Source organism: Pogona vitticeps, chromosome 2 (genome assembly GCF_051106095.1).
Source record: "Pogona vitticeps strain Pit_001003342236 chromosome 2, PviZW2.1, whole genome shotgun sequence".
NCBI lineage: Eukaryota > Metazoa > Chordata > Lepidosauria > Squamata > Agamidae > Pogona > Pogona vitticeps.
In genome coordinates, this window is record NC_135784.1 from 52443518 (window position 1) to 52457787 (window position 14270).

Consider the following 14270-nt stretch of genomic DNA (forward strand, 5'->3'; position numbering starts at 1 on the left):
GGGAGATCTTGGGCATTAGTGGGGGATTCAGGTTGTTATTTGCCTTCATTTCGTCAGTAGCAATTTAGTTGACTGTATTACTTTTGATCTTCCCTTTCCTCATTTCAAATTGCTGGCCATCTTTCTAACTCTTCAAATGCCATAGGGAATACAAAGGTTATGTTGTGGTACTGGTCTGCCCCAGGGTTAATCAGTTCTTCTTGTTAGCCCCATAACTGCTTCAGAATCACAAAAATACCCTGATTTGTTTTGCTTTGTTTCTTGTATATCTGTCTGAACATAATGCACATATCTAATCTGAGTGTAACACAGCATCATTGTTTAGAGTTGTTGCATCAAACCAAAAGCAAAGCAAAGTGTGTTGATTACCGTATTTTTCGCACCATAAGACGCACTTTTTCCCACAAAACAGGGGGGTGGAAGGTCTGTGCGTCTTATGGAGCAAAGAAAACAGATTATATTTTCCTGTTTTCTTCTCCTAAAAAATTGGTGCGTCTTATGGAAAGGTGCGTCTTATGGAGCGAAAAATACGGGTACATACCGCCCCATAGTGCTTAAAGCATTCTCTGGACTGTTCACAATTTAATTATGCAGGTTACACGTTGCCCACTTCCCCAGCGAGCTGGGTACTCACTTTACCAACCTTCGAAGGATGGAAGCTTGACTCAGCCTTGAATCGGATACAGTATCTGAATCCATTGGGATCAAATGTGGGTCATGAACAGTTTTTGACTGCAGTATTGCAGTTTAACCACTGTGCCACAAGGCTCAATGATGGCATCCCACTTAAAGTAGGAGGAGAATGAAAAGCAGTACACAACCAAGTGTTTAACAAATGCATTCTTTTTGGAAAATATCACTTCCAAAGAATATTGTAACTCTGTGCATGTTGTTATGAAATACATTTTAAAATTGCTATCTTTCAACATTTATCATCCCAGAATGGTCTGTGAGATCTCGAATTGCCATTAATTTTCAGAAACTGAGAAAGTTCCAATAGATTTCAAATGAATCATGCCCAAATGCAGGGCAATATCTGGCCTTTATTAATTAATAGCATCAAAGACAGAAAGAAGGGGGGGAGGACCTGGGGCATTGTTTTCTATCCAGTGTTGGTCCCATTGTGTCTCTGTACTGTAAAATTAAATAGAGCACTATAAAAGGAAGAGAAAGAAATTGAGAAAAAGTAGCCATTTGGAAAACAAAAGGGGCATCATCAAGTGTTTATTTTCTGTGATTTATACAAGCAGGCTGTAATTCAGCCTTTGAATAGGATTGTACTGAAAATGTTCTAGAGGTGATTTCTTGTTTTAAGGCAAAAATGCTGCATAAATGCTGTAGCATAATTGACAGAAATTGAACACATGTTTCCCAAGACATTTGTTTGCATCCATCTATTAATCTATAAAGCTTGCTTTGACAACAGATATACTGTTAACCTATCTAACCCAGAAACCCCCAACCTAACAGGCAATTGGGCCTCAAACAAGGATTATACATATGTTACTTTAGCAAAAGGAAAGATATGTATTGTAGCCAATACCTCTGTTTTCAACAAGGATGGATCTCCTTGGAGAGGAGGTGGAAAACTATTATCAATAATGTTCCCCTTAAATCAGGGGTAGTGAGCTTCTGGTCCATAGGCAACACTTTAAAAATGCTTAAAGGGCCCCACATATGAAGTATAATATGATTAAGTAGCCAATGTTAGATATATTATTTTGTGGTTTTGCTCTGTTTTGTCTTTCTTATGGTGTTGTTTGTTGTTGAAATGCGGATCTTTCATGATGGTAGCATGGATATTCTGAGGAACAATTGGTGGCCAAGGATGTGAGAGAAATAATTATTGGAATTAGTACAATCTTAGGATGGATCATACTTGGAATTTTTATAGAGCAATAAGGTTGATGCAGTCAGTTTTTTAAGAATGGATAATATTGTATGGAGAGGGGACGTGGTGGCGCTGCGGGCTAAACCGCAGAAGCCTGTGCTGCAGGGTCAGAAGACCAAGCAGTCGTAAGATCGAATCCATGCAACGGAGTGAGCTCTCGTGGCTTGTCCCAGCTCCCGTCAACCTAGCGGTTCGAAAGCATGCAAATGCAAGTAGATAAATAGGGACCACTTTGGTGGGAAGGTAACAGCGTTCCGTGTCTAAGTCGCACTGGCCATGTGACCACGGAAGATTGTCTTCGGACAAACGCTGGCTCTATGGCTTGGAAACCGGGATGAGCACCGCCCCCTAGAGTCGAACACGACTGGACAAAAATTGTCAAGGGGAACCTTTACCTTTACCTTTAATATTGTATGGAAATGCCTCCCCCCTGCCTATATGTGTGGGGTTTTGTTTTGTTTTTGATTTTATTTTGTATTGTTTTTGTTTGTTTTTTGTGTGTGTTTTTTGTATGTAGAAAAAAATAAAATACTTTAAAACAAATGCTTAAAGGGCCTAGTTCCTTCCACTGCTCACTGCCCGACTGCAAGATTTGTAAAAATCACATGGAGTAGGGCCCATGTCAGAATAGGAAGAGGACGGCCCCGTCAGGATGGGAGAGATGGTGCTGGATGCACCAGAATTCTTGGTCCTCTTCTGTTTTCCAGGCATCCATCAGCTTCCCAAGCCCAGGCCGTTGCTCTTTCTTAGAAGACAGGGATGGGAAAGCCCGTGCCAGACCCTGGTGTTTGTATATAAACAGATCAAAATTGTCACTACATGCTTCAGGGCCGAACAAACTTTACTTAAAAATAAAATGAAACAGTGATGTTATGATTGTTTTTACTTTGAACTTGTTAATATTCACAAATAAAGAGGTTTTTTGTGGTATGTTAAAGATAAGCAACTGATCAACTTTAGACAGAAAGTTATAAATGGTTTTGATGTCCTGCAGGCCAGACAGGAGCGGCTCGTGGGCCATATGTGGCCCTCGGGTCACATATGGCCCGCAAGCCATATGTGACCCACATATGGTCTGACATACAGCATAGACGCCACATCAGGGAGCTGGACAGGGGACAGATTGTGTTTGTCTTCAGTGTGGAAGGGATCGTCACTCTCAAATTGGCCTTCTCAACCACATTAGACGTTGTTCCATCTCCTCCATACAAAGCATGTTACCATAGTCTCTCAAGACTGAAGGATGCCTACACACACACAAAAAAAAATAGAACATGTAAAATGCAGGAAGTTGGAGTTTTAAAAAGTATTATACAGGGACTGGGACCATGTGGGGCTCTGGAAGGACCTGATTCACTCAGTTCATAATCTCTACACAGGTATAATAAGAAACAATGTTCTTTTTTATTTTACTGTATTAAGGAGGTACTCCAAAGGGGCATTTCCCCAGCTACAAGCTATCTCAACAGGTAGATGATTCAACCCACAGCTGTCTATACAATTTGACATCGTTTAATCATGGGAAAGCCAAAGTTTGGCATCATAAATGTTTTGTTTAAGAAACACCGTATAAAAACAGAGATTTCCATCATATTAGGAATGACATCTCCAGAACACACAGCCACCTGCTTTTTACAAAGAGGGGGAGACATCGCTGCTGGGAAAATATTGAGTGAGAATTATCTAATGTGATGTGATTTATTTGCAAATGTTCTTGCATATGCTTTGATAGAATTGTTTTAATAACAATTTGTATTGCAATAGTTTGTTTTTAAGTGACTGAATAAGGTTAAGAAAGTAGCTGTTTACTCTAGATAACTTGTTTGCTTTATATTTTGAATCACTGAGGTTCACCTATATGATGTCTCAACAGAAGCACTTACTTAAATAGAACCAGAATTTCTTTTCTAGAATAGAAGAAATATTATTTACTCAAATATTATTTACTCAAATGAACTAGAGAAATATGTAATAGAAGGCTGTGATTTTTAAAGTATATACTCATGTAATGTTACATTATATCACCGTCACTTCCTGGCAAATAGAAGGGGAAGCTATGGAGGCAGTGACAGATTTTACTTTCTTGGGCTCCATGATCCCTGCAGATGGTGGCAGCAGCCACAAAATTAAAAGACTCCTGCTTCTTGGGAGGAAAGCGATGACAAACCTAGGCAGCATCTTAAAAAGCAGAGACATCACCTTGCCAACAAAGGTCCACATAGTCAAAACTATGGTTTTTCCAGTAGTGATGTATGGAAGTGAGAGCTGGACCATAAAGAAGGCTGACTGCCGAAGAATTGATGCTTTTGAATTGTGGTGCTGGAGGAGACTCTTGAGAGTCCCCTGGACTACAAGGAGAACAAACCTATCCATTTTGAAGGAAATCAACCCTGAGTGCTCACTGGAAGGACAGATTCTGAAGCTGAGGCTCCAATACTTTGGCCATCTTATGAGAAGAGAAGACTTCCTGGAAAATTCCCTGATGTTGGGAAAGTGTGAAGGCAAGAGAAGGGAACAACAGAGGATGAGATGGGTGGACAGTGTCATCAAAGCAACCAACATGACTTTGACCCAACTCTGGGAAGCAGTGGAAGACAGGAGGGCCTGGTGTGCTCTGGTCCATGGGGTCACGAAGAGTTGGACATGATTAAACAACTAAACAACAACAACAAACAGTGCAAAAAGGAAAAAAAAAATACAAGTCATAGAAGTAATTTTCGGGAGTGACCCCCAAAGGGCAGCAATCACATCCTCTTTCCCTCATTTGACTCCACCTAATCCTCTTTGGTCATTTTTCTTCTTGAAATAATTGGATAAACTAAGTCAGGAAAATAAACAGCCTTTTATGTGTAGCATCCCTTGAGATCATAGACAGCTTTAGGCACTTGGGGCAATATCACCAGTTAATGATTCTCCATTCTCTAGCAGGAAGAGGCTTAATTAACAAAAGGCAATGTTTCACAGAAGTGGCTTCTTTTCTCAAGTTAATAGTGCATGGAGTGCTCTCCTGTGGAACTACTGGATTTGGGACGAGAGAGAGAGAGAGAGAGAGAGAGAGAGAGAGAGAGAGAGAGAGAGAGAGAGAGAGAGAGAGAGAGAGAGAGAGAGAGAGAGAGAGAGAGAGAGAGAGGAGTATTGCTACTATTAAAATAAATACTTTTCAAGATTTCAAATGCAGATCACAGATTCATCATGTTTCACACATTTTCTGGAGAAAATTAATGTTGGCCATAACCACCTATGCCTGGCTAAAATATAGGCAAGTGTGGTTAACAGAAGGCTGTACCTTAGGTAATAAATGGGTCCCAGGTGTGTAGATGTGTTTATGTGTGTGTGCATAGTCAGTGTGAGTTTGGGCTGCTTCTGTACCATAATTTCTGTTGTATTACAACTGCCCGTTCAACCCCCTGTTCAACAATGGGCTCCTTTCCCAGAATGCCCAGTGCCAGTGGCTCACCATTGGTAAGCCGTTATAAATCCTTCTGCATGATAAGACAGGCATGTTGCTACAGGTTCATGAGTGCAGTTCATCTGCCTAGGGGCAATCATGCAGACAAGCTCCCTGTCTTCTGTAAAACATTTTTGGTTGGATTTTCAATACATTCACAGCATCAGTGCCTCTCCATTATTTCATTGCTGTTTCCCTTAGGGAATAGAGAAGATTATCTTTCTAATGGGCAAGAGTATTATGGAGAAAGCAAGCAAGCAAACAGGAAACTGCAGGCAAATATCATCAGCTTATTCTTATACTGTTCAGCAGTGCAAAGACGAGGGGAAAAAGGCCCTTGCTTCTACCTGCTTATTTTCACCATGTGGAACAGATGCCTCACTGAAGAAAAAATCTTTTTTTCTTCTTCAGTGAGGGCCAGCACGGCTTGCCTATTCAAAAAATACCTCAAAATGCTTTGTTTCTCATAGATATTAATGTGTGTGGTTCCCCCCCCCCACCAGCATCAGCCTTATGACACATTAATCCTCATTATCCTTCAGATGAAGAAGCCTTCTATGATAGCCAAGTAGAAGCTGAGTAATTACACACTCTGTTCCTAACACATAATTTTCACCTCAGCAACTAACATCAGTTGATCATCTTGGGCTTAGTTGAAATGATACAGAAAATAAAAATATGTGGATGTGTGACACACTTACGGGCTGAAACCCCCACTTCTCTGCATGTTGTCATCTGATTCACAACTTCAGCAGAACAAAACACAGACTGCGTACCTCATAAGCAAAAGTTCCTACATTAAAAATATATAGGGGGATCTATATACATATTCTGAGGGAAAACATAGGTCCCAAATGGCACACTAGGAAGAGTGAGTGCAAATGTGTGTATGCCTGCACAAAAAACGTCTAAAAAATGTGCAGATTTAATGTTGACACATTTTGAAAACAAATTCAAATGGTGGCTGAAATGAACTCGCAGACAGGGAAGTAAGCAATTTGGCAAAAACACATTCCTCATTGTTACCAGATGAATTCCATTTCAGTGCTCTGTTTTTACAAGTGTTTTGTTGCACTGTTTATCTTTTTAGGTCAGAGTTTTGAGTTTTAGTTGAACTCCTCTAGCAGTTCAGCAGAAGTGCAGGGATTCACATAGTAGAATCAGCTTCAAGTTCTCCAGTTAGTCCACCCCCTTTTCTCTCATCAACTGGCACTCACAATCTCAATAACTTACTCAGAGAACAGTAGCTGGGGAAAGAAGAAAAAGCTTTAATTTACTTACAGTGAATAGATCAATCAGCAAACTAACAAAACATAGTTGCCTGAATTTCAGCAATAGACCTCAACAGACTAACTTCTTTCAACAGACTGACTTCATAGACAAAGGAGAGGAGGAAAAGCTCTTAGCATAGATGTGTGTCTGTCTTTGAATTCAGAGGCAGAGAAGGAACAATTAGTTAGTACTGGATAGATTGATAGTCACCCCAGTCAAGAAAGGTTGCTCCCAACCACATGTGCAAAATTAAAGGACAAAAGAACAATGAAATACCACTTATGGTTTCTACCCAGTGGTTTAAAATTGTAAAGAAATATGGTCACTTTTTTAATAGCCTTGCAAACCACAGATTGGATAAATTTGTTTAAAAAAAAAAAGCAGTTAATACAAATTGATTTTCTAACCTTAGTAAATGAAAATATGAAGTTGCCCTCAGCCAGTCTACACCTGATAAGAAATGTATTATGATCGTTGTTGGGTTCATTTAATTCTAGCCTTCTTCATCACTGCTGATACAAAAGACAAGGCAGCCTCTATCCCCACCTGCATACCCAGAAACCGAGCAAGCCAGCAACTGAATAGTGAACCAGAACACCTGAAAGAAGCACTTCACTTTGCAGGTAGGGCGCAGACTGAATGGTGTACACTGCTTTGAATTCAAGGATTTCCCTATCGTTTCTGAGGTGAGAAAGGCTCCTCGTTTACTCTGCCTAATGGTAGAACCGCCTATTCCCCACCCCGCCCCATGGACTTTTAGGAAGCATTTAAAGACATTACTTTCCACACCAACCCCAGCTGACCACTTTTTTCACAATTTTTTCTCTCCTGTCATCTTCTTCCCTCCTCTCTTTTCTTCTATACATCCCGAAATTAGTCTGTGCCATCTGGTGGAATTTTTTAGGGTTATTGTTATCAGTTTTAATATTTCTATATTCAATTTTGTTTTGCTATTTTATGAGTTGAAAGCAGAGTAGTGCTGTGACACTAATGGGAGTGGGATACAAATTGAATAGATAGATAGATAGATAGATAGATAGATAGATAGATAGATAGATAGATAGATAGATAGATAGATAGATAGATAGATAGATAGATAGATAGATAGATAGATAGATAGATAGATAGATAGATAGATAGATAGATAGATAGATAGATAGATAGATAGATAGATAGATAGATAGATAGATAGATAGATAGATAGATAGATAGATAGATAGATAGATAGATAGATGTAGATGTAGATGTAGATGTAGATGTATATTTTATTTATTTATTTATTTATTGGACTTATATACCGCCCCATAGCGCTACAAGCACTCTCCGGGCGGTTTACAATTTTAATTATAAAGGCTACACATTGCCCCCCCAGCAAGCTGGGTACTCATTTTACCGACCTCGGAAGGATGGAAGGCTGAGTCAACCTTGAGCCGGCTACCTGGGATTTGAACCCCAGGTCGTGAGCACAGTTTTAGCTGCAGTACAGCGTTTTAACCACTGCGCCACGAGGCTCTTAGATGTAGATGTAGATGTATACATACATTATAGATATATGATGTATACATATATGTATGTACATAATAAATACATACATGTGTACATGATTCAGCCGTTGCCACCTGATTAAACTTCATCATTGACAAGCATTTCCCAGCAGAAGTTTCCCACATCAGTGGTCAATTCTAATTTGAATTTCTTCTGTAGCAGTATTTTATTTTCTTCATAATAGTCAACTGTCATCCTCCTTTTGTACTTTCTTCTTTTATGTTTATCAGTAATTGTTTCAAGTCATTGCTATTTTCTGCCAATGACAGCGTCATCTGCATATCTTAAATTATTTGTTTCGCTGACCAATTTTCACTTTCTCATCTGAATCTAATCCAGATTTCCATATGAGATAGAAAACATGGACAGGAACATAAGGTTCATCTTTCTCTTGCACCTGTGACAACTGGAAAATATTCTGTTTGTCTATATTTTGTCCAAACTGTAGTCTTTTGTCTTAGTTCTTCAAGACTATCAAATGTTTGACACCCATTCCTTTAAGAGCAATCCATAATAAAAGGCTTTACTATATTCTATAAGAAGAAACTGATTCATTTCTGGAACTATTTCCATGCATACAAGATTTTGATATATTCAGTCTTTGTAGCTTGAAACATCTCTACTGGTCTCCCATATATTCTTGGTAATTCATTTCTGCCATGTACTTTGAAAGCAGCATTCACATCTCAAAAATTAAATGTTCTTTGAAGAAATCTATCATCCTTTCACTTCTTTTGTATAGTTGTTCAGTATATTATTTCCATCTCTTTATTTTATCCTGATTTTAAAAGTTGTCCTGTTAATTTTTCAGCATCCCTAATCTTGGTTTAAATTGCCCTATGAAATCTTCTGTTTTCCTTTGTCATTCTCTTCTATTTCTTCACAATGATCATTATAATAGTTCTCCTATGGACAAATCACTGGACAGTCTTATCCTACTTCTGTCACTTTTAACTTTTGATTCTCATCTGTTTTTAACAATCTGAAGAGTTTCACAGGGGATCAGTCAAGGATCGCTTTCCACTATTACTGCTGCCGAATAGCTACCCTTCAATAATGTCTCTATCACCACTGGAATGATGAATTCTGTCCTGCTAATGGAACTGGTAATTCAGAAGGACTCCCAAATAAATCTACAGAATTTAGCTTTGGCCATTCTGTGTTGGATGCAATGAGTCTAGATTGGTAATGGAGTCCAGCCTCTTGGATGTATTAAACTCAGTTTCCCTGACACACTGAAACCTCTTCACCCTATTAGGGGTATATGCTAGAGGGGATTGTTTTCAAAATGCATAGAATCTAGTTGTTTTGCACTGCAAATCCATCCTTCTTCTTGGTGAAGCATTCCTTTCATGATTAATAAAAATGCACTGTGCTTTTAGGAAAGGAAAGGAAAGGAAAGGAAAGGAAAGGAAAGGAAAGGAAAGGAAAGGAAAGGAAAAGAAAGGAAAGGAAAGGAAAGGAAAGGAAAGGAAAGGAAAGAGAATGGGGTGAAAACACACACACACATTCAGATAAAACATTGTGACATCTGGACCCCTGTACACCTCTGTATATGAGGTGAGTTGACATTAGGATAAATGCCCCCACATAGAACCACCTTTGGGCTTTGGCTAACATTAAGGCTTGTTCAAGATATTTTGCTGTGTGACACAAAGAACAAGAATGTGACCCACTACTCCATTTGTGGCATTTCCATCTACTCCATCCAGTCCAAAAGCCAAGCACACCATCACTATTTATTTATTTATTTATTTATTTATTTATTTATTTATTTATTTATTTATTTATTTATTTATTTATTTATTTATTGGACTTGTATACCGCCCCCATAGCGCTACAAGCACTCTCTGGGCAGTTTACAAGTTAATTATGCAGGCTACACATTGCCCCCCCAGCAAGCTGGGTACTCATTTTACCGACCTCAGAAGGATGGAAGGCTGAGTCAACCTTGAGCCGGCTACCTGGGATTTGAACCCCAGGTCGTGAGCACAGTTTTAACTTGCAGTACAGCGTTTTAACCACTGCGCCATGAGGCTCTTCAGGCCAGGACCTGAATTATTTATTTATTTATTGGACTTATATACCGCCCCATAGCGCTATAAGCACTCTCCGGGCGGTTTACAATTTAATTATACAGGCTACACATTGCCCCCCCAGCAAGCTGGGTACTCATTTTACCGACCTCGGAAGGATGGAAGGCTGAGTCAACCTTGAGCCGGCTACCTGGGATTTGAACCCCAGGTCGTGAGCACAGTTTTAGCTGTGGCACACATGCATCTCTTCTTCAGAAAAAGCCAATTCATGCTGCTGCCTCCTCATACCTGCAAAGATTAGGTACTTCACACTGCTTAATATTAGGACCAGCTTTTGTTTCAATTAGTTTCATTCTAGGACATGTGAACTATCTCTTTAAGAGACATGCCTGGATTGCAATACTAGTTCCACTTTCTCCTTTTGAAAGTTGTGTTTTCTCCATGGTCTTCTTAGAAGGGTTTAAGATTGTGTTGGTTTGCTCTCTGTTGTTGCTGCTGCTACTTTTAACTTGCTGTCAAATTGTTTCTGACTAATGACTCTACGAAGGAGTGACCTCCAAAATGTCCTGTCCTCAACAGTCCACCTCAGCGCTTGTAAAATCAAGGATGTGGCTTCCTTGATGGAGTCAATCCATCTCATGTTTGATCTTACACTTTTCCTGCTGCCTTCAACTTTTCCTAGCATTATTGTCTTTTCCAGTAAATCCTTCCTTACCATGATGCTCCTGAAGTATGACACTCTCAATTTGCTGTCTAGCATAGCTATATAATATCTTTCTCCTGTTTGTCTGCCTTTGGATTCACAAGTCAGAAACTCATCTACCACAGTGAAGAGTACTCTCCACCGAATCAAACTAAACCAAGGAAATGACATGCACAGCTGGCTATGCCAGCTAGGATTTCTGGGAGTTGTAACTGAAAAACTTCCAGAAAAGCCCATATTCATTTTCCACACAGCAGATTGCATTCATCAAGAAGTTATATTTAATCTGAAACTTGAAGCTTCCTTGAATTCTAGAGAGGCAGGAAAGAAGCTCCTGGGACCACAAGGATCACAACCTTAGCTAATTTTCCCTCCTATTTCTGCAGCATCTTTCAAAAAGTTGGCCTACGCCCACATTCTCCCAAGAGCTGTTTCTATAGGTGTCTATGATTGTTTCAGAAAAAGCCAAGATAAAGTGCTTATTATGCAATGCGAACTCTGCATTCAAGGTTGCTCTGAGAATTTTGTCTATGAAGTATAATACGAGTATTTAGCATAATCGGCAAAACAGGTATCAACAGCACAACCAAGGCTAGGACTTTAGACTACAAAATGGATGGCCAGGATTCTGAAACAGGCTAGTGGACTTCTTCTAGGGCAATTAAATACTGTTCTCCACTCCACTCCCAACTTTCTGAGCTGCCCAAAAATCTGATTTAGGAGGTTTCTCAAACATTTGTTAGAGATTTGGAAGGTGTGGGGGAATTATGGAGAAAAGTGGGAAATGCCCAGTTCCACTAGCAAAATGTTGTCAGCTAAACATCACCTCTGGGCCCTGGCCAAGACCCCTTTCTTTGTTATTTTATTTTCTAGAGACATGTAGAAGCATTCTTAATGCATTCCAGCAGCCCCGCCTTTAAACCATAATCAAATTAGAGAAGCTTCTGTAGCTCTGCAAGAGAGCCAGGCTATGCATATGTACTCAGAAGTAAATTCTACTAATCTCAGGTTAGCAGTTTATGAAGCCTATGTGGAAATGCAGAGATTATCATCCAGGATCTCCTGCAATTTGAGCTCTTATTCCATACTCTCCGTCTTTTTCTACATACATGTACATACACGCATGCATGCATGACTGCACACATGGTTGGATATGATTAATTGAAAATCCATTCTTTTAAAATTAATCAAGTCAATTAAAATTTCCATGGATGTTAAGTCTCTTTCTTATGAATTTTGGAATGCATGGATGGGAAAAGAACCATGTTGCAAGATTATTTTTGGCAGCATGTTTGCCAGCTTTCTATTTCAAATTTCTTTTAGACATGTGTACTGTCTTCAGAAGGGACGTGGTGGTGCTGCGGGCTAAACCGCAGAAGCCTGTGCTGCAGGGTCAGAAGACCTGCAGTCGTAAGATCGAATCCATGTGACGGAGTGAGCGCCCGTCGCTTGTCCCAGCTCCTGCCAACCTAGCCGTTCAAAAGTATGCAAATGCAAGTAGATAAATAAGGACCACCTTGGTGGGAAGGTAACAGCGTTCCGTGTCTAAGTCGCACTGGCCATGTGACCACGGAAGATTGTCTTCGGACAAAACGCCGGCTCTATGGCTTGGAAACAGGGATGAGCACCGCCCCCTAGAGTCAAACATGACTGGACAAAAATGTCCAAGGGGAACCTTTCCCTTTACCTTTACTGTCTTCAGACAAAATGAGAACAAAAAATAGACAAATTAGCCATTGGTCCAATGGGGAGACAGATATATGATGGAGCAAATAGTCAGGGCATTATCCCAGGTAAATGGCTACTAGGGCCATTTACCCACAAGAGATATCATGGCACTGTGTGATCTGTCACTCAGCATCAATTACTGGGGGAGAGGAGGCAGGGCAGGAGAGAGCACTGTGGTATCACAGAATGGCTAAATTGTCATAGATGTTAAGGATGAGAAGGGTGGAAAGTGCTGGGCAGGGATGGAGGGAGCACGCAGTTTGTCGTTTATGGCAAGGCTACATGGTTAATATAAAATGTAGTTCTCGACTTGAAGTGCAGAAGAAAAATTACCCTTTACTCAGTGACCCCAAAGTGGAAAGAACTAGGTAGATAATTAATTCTGGCAGAGTCCCAGTGGTTATAATGGATAGATGCCAAAGGGTTTCGGTGAGGAAATTTTGGGTGCCTGCCAACCTTAGAGAAACGGGCAGATCTTCTCCAGCTGTAATATGTGCCTCACTCACCACATCTCAGGGCTGGATTATATGTTGTTGTTGTTTAGTTGTTAAGTCATATCAGACTCCTCGTGACCCCATGGACCAGAGCACGCCAGGCCCTCCTGTCTTCCTCTAACTCCCAGAGTTGGGTCAAATTCATGTTGGTAGCTTCGATGACACTGTCCAGCCATCTCGTCCTCTGTCATCCCCTTCTCCTCTTGCCCTCACACTTTCCCAACATCAGGGTCTTTTCCAGGGAGTCTTCAATGGATTATATAGCCCTCATTAATAGAGTCACCCTCGCTTTGTCTATAAAATGTGGCCATTATTTAACTCGCCTGTATAAGACACCAAGAAATCATTACATACGACTTCCTTTTATAAGAACCACCAGATGGTCAAGGAACATTTACACTCAGTTCAGAAGAAGATTCTGATTAGAGATGGGCACAAGCTGATGGTTCAGTGGTGTGTGCCAGTTTGTTTAGTGGCAGAACAGGTGTTCAGCTCTTCAAAGCACTGCCTCTTCCAGTGGGCACCCACTCAGAGGCAGGGGCCTGGCTTCTCTGCCCCACCTCCTCTGGGTGCTACCTCCAAGTGGGTGCCTGCCAGTGTCCATCTCTAATTATGATTTTGAAACTTCTAATGGTAAGGTTGCAGGTTTAGTCAACGTTTTGCAGGAGAGGGCAAGCTATGTTTTTAAGCTGCAGCAGGAATATCCAGGAGTGTTGTGGTATCTGAAAACAAAACAAGTTTCATTTAGCATATGCTTTAATGGATTTTGCCTGCTTCTCCAAATGCACGTGTAGATAAGGGCTAAAGTCCATGAAAATCTGATAGTTTTTAATGTGTCACAAAACTCTCTTCTGTTTCCAGTCCTGTGGAGTGCATCTGTAGGGCAAAATTGTGAGATTCTTGGCTTCAATATGACTAGTAGTTGGTTTGACAAAAGATGTATATTGGAAATGAGAGACAGTTTTGCTTTCAGACATTGTACTAAGAATTTGTTCACACACTGGCCGTTTATACAGTTGTAGGTTTTTTGAAGAACATAATGTATTATACTTTACTGAAATATTATGACATTCTTAGGACTGAGTGTGTGTATGATTGTGGAGGATGATTGTTGTATAGGCTTTGAGTGGCTTTGTCATGCAGTTAGGGCACT

At 40.2% G+C, this 14270-nt stretch overlaps 1 long non-coding RNA gene across 1 annotated transcript in view; it reads right to left on the minus strand.

Annotated features, from left to right (window-relative positions):
* Positions 1-6305: 6305 nt before the first annotated feature.
* Positions 6306-14270, minus strand: part of LOC140704109 (uncharacterized) — a 30616-nt gene continuing 22651 nt past the window's right edge. The window contains exon 3 of the long non-coding RNA XR_012083233.2: positions 6306-6586. This is a non-coding gene — a long non-coding RNA (uncharacterized LOC140704109). The remainder of the gene's footprint in view (positions 6587-14270) is intronic.